The sequence below is a fragment of the Dermochelys coriacea genome, chromosome 9, assembly GCF_009764565.3.
Source record: "Dermochelys coriacea isolate rDerCor1 chromosome 9, rDerCor1.pri.v4, whole genome shotgun sequence".
Taxonomy (NCBI): Eukaryota; Metazoa; Chordata; order Testudines; family Dermochelyidae; genus Dermochelys; species Dermochelys coriacea.
Genome location: NC_050076.1, coordinates 72,890,353 through 72,902,938, shown reverse-complemented (window position 1 = coordinate 72,902,938; position 12,586 = coordinate 72,890,353).

The following is a 12,586-nucleotide window of genomic DNA, read 5'->3' as shown; positions in this document are numbered from 1 at the left end:
CAAAAGTTCTCCTATCTCTGCACCAACTCCCTGGGTCACTTCCATGCACAGTTCAAAGTGTAGATAACTTTTAGATACTCAGTCACCAGTGGACTAGTTACCTGATAAACTCTCACTAAGGTTAATATAAATTATGCCTTAGTGTTGAACTTCCTAATACCAGCAGCAAGGCATTCACCGATGAAGACCTTTGTAGCATTCATTCATAGTAGGGAAGAGAGGATTCAGTTGTGATGAATGGAAGAACATCTCTTCATTCAGGCTGCTGAAGAGCAGAGTGGACTCCAAGTTTACTATCACCACACAGGTGTTTTTACCAAGTCCTGGCCTAGAGAAGACAAACACGGAATAAACATGCTATATCATCTCCCCATCCCTCTTTGGAATTCACTGATTTTGATGGTCTAACAGAGCTTAGGCTTGGAGAGGGTGGCTACACAATATAAGGAGTATTTATCATATTTAAACAGCAGGGAGGGGAGAGCTTGGCTTTGTTTAGTAATTTAACACCAGAACTAAAAACGAGACTCACATTTGAGATCTGCCATGGTTTAATCTCACATAGGATGGACATTTTTAGTTTTTAATGCCCCTTGCTGGAGACAACCTAAGTTACTTATTTGTTTTTAGTATTTTATTTATTTTGTAGTCAGGGCCACCTCTAGGATTTTTGCCGCCCCAAGCAAAAATTTTTTTGGCCGCCCCCACTTGTTTTTTTGTCCCTCTCACCCCAACTCCGCCCTTTCCTAACCCTTTCCCCAAACCCCCAGCCCCGCCTCCTCCCCTGGGCTGCCGCTCCCCCCCCCGCAACAGCTCACCTCTGCTCCGCCTGCTCCCCTGAACATGCCGCCACTCTGCTTCTCCCCCCTCCCTCCTCTCTCTCAGGCAAGGGAGAGGCAGCGTGCTCAGGGCAGCAGGCGGAACAGAGGTGAGCGGGGACGGGGGGGAGCACAGGAAGTAGTGGGGGGGCATAGAGGAACCGGTTCCTGCCCCAGCTCACCTCTGCTCCACCACAGCCGCCTCCCCTGAGTGCACTGCCGCTTGGCTTCTCCCTCCCTCCCTCCCTCCCAGGCTTGCCGTGCCAAACAGTTGTTTGGCGTGCAGAAAGCCTGGAAGGGAGGTGGGAGAAGTGGAGTGGTTGCGGTGGTGTGCTCAGGGGAGCAGTCAGAGGTGAGCTGGGGCAGCATGGCCGGCACTGGAATGCCGCCCCTAGAAATGTGCTGCCCCAAGCACCTGCTTGATTTTGCTGGTGCCTAGAGCCGGCCCTGTCTGTAGTTCATGTGCCTAGTAGCTATTGTGATTAGAGGTACAGAAATAAGATGTGAAGCAGGGACCGACGATGAACAGTGTTTTCACAAAACAAACAAAAAAACCCCCAGTATTTTAAAATTATGAATTCTAACAGTTGAATAAATTATGATATGATATAACTGGTAATTACATCTTCTTTGAGCTGTTGGCTAAAAAAAATTAATGTCTAGTAAACAAGTCCCACTGGCTCTGCTTTGGAAAAAAAAATTCAGAACCAAACAATTAACCCAATAGGCCCAGAAAAGGAACAGGAAGTCTAAAAGCATCTTTTATTTACATATTACTTTAAAAAAAATCATTCGTTTTGTCTAGAGATTTGAGAAAGGCACCAGGGAGCTCAAAAGAGAAGCAACAGTTCTAAGTGTGCAGGAAAGGTTTCTAATGTCTAAGGTTTCTCTGCTAAAAAGACAGTCAAGGTGGCTCAGAAAACTGAGGCAACAGTTTCATTAAGTTAAACACGAGACAGGGACAATGTTACTCAGCCTATGAGGTTCCTCCCTACATAAAAAGTGTTTCTCATCTCCCAGTATATGGTTATCCTATTCATAAATAGAATACAAGATTTAAGGGCTAGATCCAACAAGGTGCTAAACACTCTGCTCTGTATCCTGCAAAGCACTTAAGCATGTGCTTAAACTTTCATATTATTAAAGTAATCACATTGATTTCAGTAGCTTCAAAAACTTCAGAGGGACTGCTCACCTGCATCATGTACTTAAGGCTATGTCTACCCAGCCCTGCGGTTCAGAATGCCTGCTGGGGGATGGGAGGGTATGTGTGAAATGCGGGCACATTAGCATGCTGCACTATAACTTTCCCATGTGAACACTGTGGGCACAAAACTAAAAAGTTACCTAGTTCACATTAACATAGTCCTCTTTAATTAACACAGACTAGGTACCTTATTTTTTAGGCTGCTCTTGCAGCATCCATACATGGGAGTTACAGCACAGCACTTTAATATATGCTGCAATTCATACTGTAGCCAGCACTTCAGGGTGCTGTGTACATAAGCGCTAAGTGCTTTGCTGGATCAGGACCTTCAAGGATCAAGTCTTAGAATGAAAATGTCTTTGCTCTCCTGCCCCCCAGTGCCATATTTTTAAACCATTCTTTAAATCAAAAAAATTACAGTTACATGATTGTAAAAAAGGCACATATTGTAAGATTCTCATGACTATAAAAAATTTTAAAAAGCCACCCACTCTTGTCAAGGTGTCCACTAAAAACCCAGTTCTACTCTCATTGAGGGAAATGGTGAAATGTCCATTGACTTCAGTGCTGCACAGTTAGGGTCTAAAAGGGTGTAGGAACAAAGAAAAAACAATAATGATTTTTTGGCATTTATCGTTAGGCACACAAGAAATCAGCTCGCCTTCCGAGACACCAGCATTACAGAGACAGGCAACAAAGGGTTATCCAAGCCATCTTCCTGAGATCATGCATCATCTTCATTTAAAGGAGTTTAGGTTTGGCCCAATTGTATTAATGAAGGATGTGCTACATCCTCGTAGTAAAAAAATCCAACAAAAATAAAAGCTTATCTGCTCCCCAGTCACTCATCTCTCACCTTGCAGGGTCCCAGGATCCAGGCTGATCCCAGAAGTCTACACAGCAATGAAACAGCCTCAAAGCCTGAGCCCAGGGGCAGCTGGTGTTTTTTCTTTATTGTGTAAACATGCTTACTGAAATCAATGGCAACACTCACATTGAATTCCACGGGGCCAGGACTTCACCCACAGTCAGACAGGGCTAAGTGGCTGAAAGCGATGCTGACTCAAGTGCTCCTTTGTGAAAATATAAGGACTAGATACTGCCCTCAGTCAGATTCTCTCATAGAGATCAAAGTAAACTTAGTATGGAGATCAAAGCCAGAACTGGGCTTTAAGGGGTCTATGGGAATCTGAGCCTCACAACAGAAAACCACAAGCAAAAATGAAATGCACATCATTCCTCAGTGAAATGAGATACACCATCTAAAATACAGAAGATGGAAGAGCTTAGTGATCAAAGCTACAGAATGCTCATTTTCCACTCTGCTGCCCCCATGACAAACAAAGGTCAATATGCTTCTATCTAAAAAAATAAAAAATATAAAGTGTCCCAAGAGTAAAATCATTTTCTTAAATTGAATATGTAACAGCTTGCTATGGAATACCTAATGTGTGTGTTCATAACTCAGTTAAGGGTCTTTTATTAACATGGATTAATGCAACCTATTATAGCACATCTTTTAAAAAAACAGACTCATGGTTAATATGAGCTGAGATTCATCTAGAGCTGGAGTTGCAAAATCAAAGTTTTCAGAGAGTTATTCTAACCTTTACAGGGAAACTGGAGAAACATCTTTCTGCCACAATATAGCATCCAAGTGGTCTTATTAAAGAAGTGTGTTTCAGATATAGTTTTCATGCAGTCATGTTTAACAGAGATTAATAATTATGCAGAACATTTATGCAGATAAGTGGAAAGAATCAAATATATTAAAATAGATTTTCAAAGCTTGGTCCAAACCAAGACTATCTATAGAACGAAACTCATTATGGATTTTCTAATATTTTAGGGTGATATTAGAGACTTTCTTCCACTGTTATAGAAGGGCCAAAAATTAATTGCAGCTACTACTGTTTCGCAGCACAGGAGGAGAAGAGGAAGAAGCTACAAAGGGAGACAACTTTCCTGTACACTACAGAGCTGAGCTCCATATCAACTCACAACATAGCAAATCAAAAGGAGCAAAACTGTGGAAATGTAAAAAGTATGCTCTGCAAGTCGACTAATGCCAAATCCAGCTGTAATAGAAGTCAGGATCTGTGCTGTACTAGAACCCCAAAGCCCTCCCTCCACATCAGGCAGAGGGGATTCATTCAAGAATGCAAAGCTATGTTCAGACCCAAGTTTTTCCCATGTGCTGAGTTAATGGGAGTTTTCCCTGTGTAAGGGAGGGTGAATCAGGCCCCAAGTGTAGCGTCCTCTCACTGCAAGTGTGCACTATACAAGAGTGAAAATGAAAAAAAAGTAGTCAGGCTGATTCAGTTTCATATATATTTTACACACACACACACACACACACACACACACACACACACACACACACGAAAAGTACTTTAGATTAAGGGATTTGGCAACACGTTCAGGCCTTCAATACCCCTTGCTGACTGTTTCTTTGGCTCCCCAGAAAAAAAAAGAATCCTTTAACTACAGTCCTATTGACAAATGTATTTGTTTCTTTCTAACACTCCCCTAACACACACACACACACACACACACACACACCCTTCCGAATATAAGAACAGCCATACTCTGTCAGATCAAATGTCCATCTAGCCCAGTATCCTGTCTTCCGACAGTGGCCAATGCCAGGTGCCCCATAGGGAATGAAGAGAACAGGTAATCATCAAGTGATCCATTCCCTGTCACTCATTTCCAGCTTCTGGCAAACAGAGGATAGGGACACCATCCCTACCCATCCTGGCTAAAAGCCATTGATGGACCTATCCTCCATGAATTTGTCTTGGCTTTTACAACATCTTCTGGCAAGACGTTCCACAGGTTGACTGAGCATTATGTGAAGAAATACTTCCTTTTGTTTGTTTTAAACCTGCTTCCTATTAATTCCATTTGGTGACCCCTAGCTCATGTGTTATATGAGGAGTAAATAACACTTCCTTATTTACTTTCTCCATACCACCCAAGATTTTATAGGCCTCTTCTTATAGACCTTATTTTATAGACCACCCTTCTTAGTGGTCTCTTTCCAAGCTGAAAAGTCCCAGTCTTATTAATTTCTTCTCATATGGAAGCGGTTCCATATCCCTAATCTGCTATGAGCACATGATGTTTTCTGGATTACCAGAACACAACTTTGTAGAACTAGTGGCTGGAGGAGACTAGGTCTGTGTCCAATTACATGTAGAACAGAGTCAAATATAATTCCACACGGAAATAGTTACTCAGTTTTTAAATGAGATGCAATACTTGAAACTGATCCTCTTTAGGGGTAGGCATGAGCATTTCAATATGCAGCACTTCTACAGCATTTTCATCCAAGGATCCCAAAGCACTTCATGCGCACTGACCACATAAAATCTTTATATCCCCATAAGATAATAAATTGGGTAGAACATGGCAGCTGGGTAGTCCTGTACAACAAGGCAGGAACAATTCATACAAATGGAGGAGACTACAGTGGATGTTTTAAATAGACAAGAAATAGTTGAAGTTTGGCAAGGTATTAGGACTACCACCAAATTTTTCCATACTTCTCTCTAGAAGTTATGATGACTAGGCACCCCTTTTTTGCTGGAAAGACAATTAGTTTATATTAACTGTTGGCACAAAACAGTTCTGTGAACGGAAGCCTCTTTAAGTGTTGCTGTATCTCCAGCATCTCTTTTTGAAAAAGCTGAGTTAGCCCCATGCAAGCAACATCTGAGCCATTTAACTGCTCTGTCAGCATTTTATAGTAAACACACACACAAGGCTGAGGCATTTATGCCTCAGGCTCAAACTGTGCACACTGTTAATCATATTGAAGATTGGCTAGTCCATATATTTTGTAAAAGCGTATCCACAAAGATGCATCATGGGAAGACAGGGTTCCAATGACTGAAGTTAAATGCCTTTTTTTGGGGTGGCTGGGGGTTGGGGGAGAAAGAGAAGGGAAGAATGACAAAAAAAAGTCAGTCAATAACAAAGCATATTTTAGATCTAATCCAAAGGATGAGCTTCAAACACTGGATTCTAATTTTACTTACACAAATGTAAACCAGAAGTGACTTCAATTATTCCAGTGCAACATGCTTACTTGAGATTAAAACACCATCAATCTGAAAACCTCACTAAAGAACTATTTCTTAAAACACACTAAGGCAGTTTAAAAGGACAACTATAACAAACACCTTAGTTTGTGAAACTTCTCTCTTAAAAGAGAAGTTCTTCAGCTTGAAGACCTGATCTATGGAGTATTTGTTCACAAAATGAAAAACGTGGCCAGAACAAGCTGACTATGGGTATGTCTACACTACGAAATTAGGTCGAATTTAAGAAGTCGGTTTTGTAGAAAGCGTTTTTACACAGTCGAGTGTGTGTAGTCCTGGGTGCTCTTTTAACCAGGCGCCTGGGAGTGACTCAGCCAGGTCATTTCCCTTCTTTCGTCTCATGGCGATTGAGTCCTACCGGCAGCGCACTGTCTTTTAATTTGCAGCTAGCAGAAGACAATGACTAGTAGTCATACTGCATCATCTTCTGCCAAGCACCCAGGAGGTGATGATGGCTAGCGGTCGTAGTGCACAGTCTGCTGCCAGCATGATGTATAAAGATAGATGAAGTGGCTCAAAACAAGAAATAGACCAGATTTGTTTTGTATTCATTTTCTCCTCCCTCCCTCTGTGAAATCGACGGCCTGCTAAACCCAGTTTTGAGTTCTATCCTTGAGGCGGCCATTCAGTTTCTCGCAAAGCCACCCCCTTTGTTGATTTTAATTCCCTGTAAGTCAACCCTGTAAGCCATGTTGTCAGTCGCCCCTCCCTCCGTCAGTGCAACAGCAGACAATGGTTCCACAACTTTTTTCTGTGCAGACGCCATACCACGGCAAGCATGGAGCCTGTGCAGATCACTTTGGCAATTAGGAGCACATTAAACACCACACGCATTATTCAGCAGTATATGCAGCACCAGAACCTGGCAAAGCGAAACCGGGCGAGTAGGCGACATCAGTGCAGTGACGAGAGTGATGAGTACATGGACACAGACTTCTTTCAAAGCACAGGCCCTGCCAATGTGGGCATCATGGTGCTAATCGGGCAGGTTCATGCAGTGGAACGCTGATTCTGGGCTCAGGAAACAAGCACAGACTGGTGGGACCACATAGCATTGCGGGTGTGGGACGTTTTCCAGTGGCTGCAAAACTTTCACATGCGTAAGGGCACTTTCATGGAACTTTGTGACTTGCTTTCCCCTGCCCTGAGGTGCAAGAATACCAAGATGAGAGCAGCCCTCACAGTTGAGAAGCAAGTGGCAATAGCCCTGTGGAAGCTTGCAATGCCAGACAGCTACCGGTCAGTCAGGAATCAATTTGGAGTGGGCAAATGTACTGTGGGGGCTGCTGTGATGCAAGTAGCCAACACAATCAAAGATCTGCTCATATCAAGGGTAGTGATCCTGGGAAATGTGCAGGTCATAGTAGATGGCTTTGCTGCAATGGGATTCCTTAACTGTGGTGGGGCCATAGACGGAACCCATATCCCTATCTTGGCACCGGAGCACCAAGCCAGCAAGTACATAAACCTCAAGGGGTACTTTTCAATAGTGCTGCAAGCACTGGTGGATCACAAGGGACGTTTCATCAATGTGGGATGGCCGGGAAAGGTACATGTCGCTCGCATCTTCAGGAACTGTGGTCTGTTTCAAAAGCTGCAGGAAGGGACTTTCTTCCCAGACCAGAAAATAACCATTGGGGATGTTGAAATGCCTATAGTTATCCTTGGGGACCCAGCCTACCCCTTAATGCCATGGCCGATGAAGCCATACATAGGCAGCCTGTAGTCAGAAGCTGTTCTACAGGCTGAGCAACTACAGAATGGTGGTAGAATGTGCATTTGGACATTTAAAAGCACGCTGGAGCAGTTTACTGACTCGGTTAGACCTCAGCGAAACCAATATCCTGAAGGACGAGCCATCGCTCTCTCAGATCTTGGGAGACAGACCAGTCCTTGCTTACAGACAGCCCCCCAATCTGAAGCAAATACTCACCAGCAACCACACACCACACAACAGAACCACTAACCCAGGAACCTATCCTTGCAACAAAGCCCGTTGCCAACTCTGTCCACATATCTATTCAGGGGATACCATCATAGGGCCTAATCACATCAGCCACACTATCAGAGGCTCGTTCACCTGCGCATCTACCAATGTGATATATGCCATCATGTGCCAGCAATGCCCCTCTGCCATGTACATTGGCCAAACTGGACAGTCTCTACGTAAAAGAATGAATGGACACAAATCAGACGTCAAGAATTATAACATTCAAAAACCAGTTGGAGAACACTTCAATCTCTCTGGTCACTCGATCACAGACCTAAGAGTGGCTATACTTCAACAAAAAAGCTTCAAAAACAGACTCCAACGAGAGACTGCTGAATTGGAATTAATTTGCAAACTGGATACAATTAACTTAGGCTTGAATAGAGACTGGGAATGGATGAGTCATTACACAAAGTAAAACTATTTCCCCATGGTATTTCTCCCTCCCAGCCCCCCCCCCCCCACTGTTCCTCTGATATTCTTGTTAACTGCTGGAATTAGCCTACCTGCTTGTCACCATGGAAGGTTTTCCTCCTTCCCCCCCCTGCTGTGGGTGATGGCTTATCTTAAGTGATCACTCTCCTTACAGTGTGTATGATAAACCCATTGTTTCATGTTCTCTGTGTGTGTGTATATAAATTTCTCCTCTGTTTTTTCCACCAAATGCATCCGATGAAGTGAGCTGTAGCTCACGAAAGCTTATGCTCTAATAAATTTGTTAGTCTCTAAGGTGCCACAAGTACTCCTTTTCTTTTTGCGAATATTCCTACTGTTATTACTGCTGGCTGTGTGCTCCACAATATCTGTGAGAGTAAGGGGGAGACGTTTATGGCGGGGTGGAAAGTTGAGGCAAATCGCCTGGCTGCTGGTTACACACAGCCCTACACCAGGGCGGTTAGAAGAGCACAGGAGTGTGCAGTGCGCATCAGAGAAGCTTTGAAAACCAGTTTCATGACTGGCCAGGCTACGGTGTGAAAGTTCTGTTTGTTTCTCCTTGATGAAACCCCCCACCCCTTGGTTCACTCTACTTCCCTGTAAGCTAACCACCCTACCCACCTCCCTTCGATCACCGCTTGCAGAGGCAATAAAGTCATTATTGCTTCACATTCATGCATTCTTTATTAATTCATCACACAAATAGGGGGATAATTACCAAGGTAGCCCAGGAGGGGTAGTGGAGGAGGGAAGGACAAGGCCACACAGCACTTTAAAAGTTTAAAACTTATTGAATGCCAGCCTTCTGTTACTTGGGCAATCCTCTGGGGTGGAGTAGCTGGGTGACCGGAGGCCCCCGCATCACGTTCTTGGGTGTCTGGGTAAGGAGGTTATGGAACTTGGAGAGGAGGGTGGTTGGTTACACAGGGCCTGTAGCAGCGGTCTGTGCTCCTGCTGCCTCTCCTGCAGCTCAACCATACGCTGGAGCATATTAGTTTGATCCTCCAGCAGCCTCAGCATTGCATCCTGCCTCCTCTCATCATGCAGCTGCCACCTTTCAGCTTCAGCCCTCTCTTCAGTGTGCCACCTCTCCTCCTGGTCATTTTGTGCTTTCCTGCACTCTGACACTCTGCCTCCATGCATTCGTCTGTGCTCTGTCAGTGTGGGAGGACAGCATGAGCTCAGAGAATATTTCATTTAGTGCATTGTTTTCGCCTTCTAATCTTCGCTAGCCTCTGGGAAGGAGAAGATCCTGTATCCTTGAAACACATGCAGCTGGTGGGGGGAAAAAAAAAGGAACAGTGGTATTTGAAAAGACATTTTATAGAACGATGGGTACACTCTTTCACAGTAAACCTTGCTGTTAACATTACATACATAGCACATGTGCTTTCGTTACAAGGTCGCATTTTTCCTCTCCCCACCACATGGCTAACAGCGGGGAACATTTCTGAATGTTCCCTTAAAAAAAAAAAGCACCCTATTTCAACCACATGACCATGAATGATATCATTCTGCTGAGGATAATACAGTGAGATAAAGAATGGATGTTGTTTGAACGCCAGCAAACATACACTGCAATGCTTTGTTCTACAATGATTCCCTAGTACGTGCTACTGGCCTGGAGTGGTAAAGTGTCCTACCATGGTGGATGGAATAAGGCTGCCCTCCCCAGAAACCTTTTGCAAAGGCTTTGGGAGTATATCCAGGAGAGCCACGAATGCCATGGCAAATTAATCATTAAACATGCTGGCTTTTAAACCTTGTATAGTATTTTAAAAGGTACACTCACCAGAGGTCCCTTCTCCACCTGGTGGGTCCGGGAGGCAGCCTTGGGTGGGCTCGGGGGTACTGAATCCAGGTCCAGGGTGAGAAACAATTCCTGGCTGTCGGGAAAACCGGTTTCTCCGCTTGTTTGCTGTGAGGCATCTACAGCCTCCTCATCATCGTCTTCCTCATCCCCAAAACCTGCTTCCGTGTTGCTTCCATCTCCATTGAAGGAGTCAAACAACACAGCTGGGGTAGCGGTGGCTGAACCCCCTAAAATGGCATGTAGCTCATCATAGAAGCGGCATGTTTGGGGCTCTGACCCGGAGTGGCCGTTCGCCTCTCTGGTAGGCTTGCCTCAGCTCCTTAAGTTTCTCATGGCACTGCTTCGGGTCCCTGTTATGGCCTCTGTCCTTCATGCCCTGGGAGATTTTCACAAATGTTTTGGCATTTCGAAAACTGGAACGTAGTTCTGATAGCACAGATTCCTCTCCCCATACAGCGATCAGATCCCCTACCTCCCGTTCGGTCCATGCTGGAGCTCTTTTGCGATTCTGGGACTCCATCATGGTCACCTCTGCTGATGAGCTCTGCATGGTCACCTGCAGCTTGCCACACTGGCCAAACAGGAAATTGAAATTTAAAAGTTTGTGGGCCTTTTCCTGCCTACCTGGTCAATGCATCTGAGTTGAGAGTGCTGTCCAGAGCGATCACAATGGAGCACTCTGTGATAGCTCCCGGAGGCCTATACCATCTAATTGCGTCCACAGTATCCCAAATTCGACCCAGCAAAACAGATTTCAGCGCTAATCCCTTTGTCGGGGGTGGAGTAAGGAAATCGATTTTAATAGCCCTTTAAGTCGAAAAAAAGGGCTTCATCATATGGACAGGTGCAGGGTTACATCGATTTAATGCTGCTAAATTCAACCTCAATGCCTAGTGTAGATCAGGGCTTTCAGAAAAATTCTGCAGATCACTACTGGTTCCAGAACATCAGATTCAGACACAGGAGTGGAGTTTGTATATGTGACAAGCAATGGCTGATAGGAGAAAAAATAAAAGGGATTTATTGCTATACATTATCCAGTACCAAGGGAAGCAGTTTGCTTTGATCCAACATGTGAAAACAACTCCTAGACACAATTTAGATCTGTCTGTGTCTCAGACGATCCTGGCTAAAAGTGTGTTGGGGTTGAGTTTGGGCTGGCATTCGTTTGAATGCTTTAATAAAGAAGGAATAGAACCTATCAAGGGGGATTACTGGCAGAAGTTTTGCTAGAATAGTCACACTACCCTTCCCCATGCAGAATAAAACCAATTAATACTGCAGATGCAGCAAATGCAGTCACAGTCATACAAGTACATTATACTTCCCTGTTCAAAAAGATACAGTGTCCATGTCAGATACCAGCAGGGTTAGGAGAATTAGTTTTGGTGACCACAGTGCCATGCTATTAATAGAGCTAGCCTCCCAAAACTCAAAAAGGGCGCCTGCTGTAGTCTGGCTATTCATATCTTTAAAGCAAAACAATGCAATTTCTATCTTCTAGGTGATTTGGAGTCATAGTCAAACAAGTCTGGATCTATCAGGTGACCTTTACACTCACAGGGCCCACTCCTGTTCTCATTGAAGTTAAGGTATTTTCCCCACATACTTAAATCGCAGCAAGATTTTAACTTTTGCAGTTAAGTATGGTTTTATCCTGTCTTTGCATAACTATACTCTGGTAACATGGCTGCCATTTCTTCCCTCATTTATGCTTTTGCCAGCTAAATACAGTCCAGAGGAAAAATGCACACTCAATTGTCCATAGCTGAAAGGGGATAAAACACCCCTTTTTATCTTGCAGGGATGTTGTAACAATACATTACTCACTGTGACATGGCACATGTTCTGTCCATAGAAAACCCAGATTCTAACCTTGCAAAAATTGTGTCATTGTTCAAGCCATGCAGAAAAAAATAGTTTGGATCAACTGTCTCTTTGCTGTTGCCTCCCTGAAAGGCAAGCCCTAACCACCTCCCACTCTCTGACCATTTACAACATCCTTACTCTAAAAGCCAGACTTCTTGCTCAGTAACTAATCCTTTCTGTAGTCTGTGGTGCTCCAACTCACAAGTAAAGGTACCAAAATTTGCCTTAGGAAGCACGCCTTCCTCAAAAGTGATAATGGGGAATTCTTAATTAAAATAATTACTACATAATCTATAGATGAGGCTACCAAGTTTTATGATGTTTATTCCTGAAAAATTATTGTTCCAG